The sequence below is a fragment of the Pteropus vampyrus genome, unplaced genomic scaffold (genome assembly GCF_000151845.1).
Source record: "Pteropus vampyrus isolate Shadow unplaced genomic scaffold, Pvam_2.0 Scaffold203, whole genome shotgun sequence".
NCBI classification, from domain to species: Eukaryota; Metazoa; Chordata; class Mammalia; order Chiroptera; family Pteropodidae; genus Pteropus; species Pteropus vampyrus.
The window spans coordinates 788,457-790,410 of record NW_011888984.1 but is presented as its reverse complement, the minus strand read 5'-3'; positions in this window follow the sequence as shown (position 1 = coordinate 790,410).

The following is a 1,954-nucleotide window of genomic DNA, read 5'->3' as shown; positions in this document are numbered from 1 at the left end:
TATATATATACACACACACATACACATATATATACACATATATGTATATGTATCTATTTTTTCCTTAATTGAATTAAAAATTCAATTATAGTTGACACTCAGTATTAGCTTATTACATTAGTTTCAGTTTTCAGGTACAGTATAGTGGTTAGACATTTATGTAACTTACATAGTGATTCCCCCTCCTGATAGATTGAGTACCCTCCTGGCACCATACATAGTTATTACAATATGATTGACTATATTCCCTCTGCTGTACTTTACATCCTTATGGATACATTTTTCATGAAAGCCTTTTGTCTGTTCTCTTTGCAGAAAAGCCAAGGTCTGCTCGCCGGCACCGCACAACTTTTAGTCCGAAACAGCTTCGAATACTTAAAGAAACATTCGAAAAGACCATGTACCCACATTGGTTTATCATTACAGCACTTACTACAGTTATTCATCTTGATGAATCAGTAATAAAGGTCAGTCCCCGAGTGTGTCTCTAGATAGCACACTTATCTCAGAGTTTCATGCACACTGTTAATCATCAGGGAATTCATATTTATCGAACAATTGCTATGTGCCAGGACAGGTGTTAAGCATTTAAAATTTTTATTCTCATGGTCACCCATTTTAGTGAGAAATACTAAAGTTCACAGAGAGGAATTGTCTTCCAAGGATTATAAACAAGAGCTAGAATTTAAACCCAGGCCTTTCTGACTCCAGACCCACAATGCTACAAGAGACTCTTTGGGGACAGATCTCAGATACTCCTGTTTGAGTCAGCTCTTGTTTACTTCTAGGTTTTCCTTAATTAGGACATTTGTAATTATCTAGATGCCTTGCAAATAAGTTCCCATGGAGGATTCAAGGCATAAGACCTCCTGGATGGATCCTGAAGGTACCCCAAGCTAGACTCCCACTCCATATTCTCAGAGATGAGAATCTTTTCTCTGAAAACCCAGAACATCCACCAAGACAGAACTGATCTAAAATTTGAGTGCTGTGTCCTATTCTACCCACTGCTGGCAAAATCTTACATTCCCTTTGCCCTCTGGAACCCAGGACAGCAGAGGCTAGAGAGAACTTCCCTTGCTCAGACAAATATGAATAGATGTGAGGCTATCGCCTTTTCACACCGAAACATGAGGATTCCCCTTTAGGCTCACCCCACTTTAGCAACCTGCTTATCTCCTCCCTCCCCAGACTTGGTTCAAGAACCAGCGCATCAAAAGGAGGAAGCAGCAGCAGCTACAAACTCGGCCACTTCTGCCACTAGAAGCACCAAACCAGACCATTTCAGTGAAGGAGGAAGAGACTCCTTCACCTGCAACTTCTACGGATAGTCATCCTGTTTCGGAAGCCCGCGACCATGATCCACCTAAGGCTCCTGGCATCGAGCAACCTGGAGGGGCCGGTGCCTCCGCATGGAATGCATCATGGGATTCCCAGCCTCATGATCTCCAAGAGATGTGTCTGGAGGCTTCCGAAATTCCTTGGGCCACCATTCCCTATGACATAGATCAATTTATACGATTCTATGCCTTACCTGGAGATGATCATCCCAACAGTCTAGATCAATACCTCTTCCCAAAGCAACCTGGTTGAGGGAGTAAGTCCGGCAATTTCTTCAGTGTGATGGCTGACACATCTATAGCTCTTGAGAAAGTTCTGTGATCTAAATCTTGCCCAAATAAAAGACATTTCCAAACACGTTTAATGGGTTGATTCCAGTCTAAACAGATCTGTGCTCGGAAATTTCTCTTTTTCTGTAAGGAGAAAGGAATCTCTCCATCTTTCATCAATGCCTGAAATTTCTGTCCTCTGAGTCTCCTCAGTCAAATATCAATATTAAAGACACTCACTGGTGCCTTTGGAGAAAGCAGAAACCAGCCAGTTTTCCTTAGGTCTTAGCTTGACCCAATAGAGCTTAGCTCCACAAAAGCTCCCCGACTAAAATTAATACCAT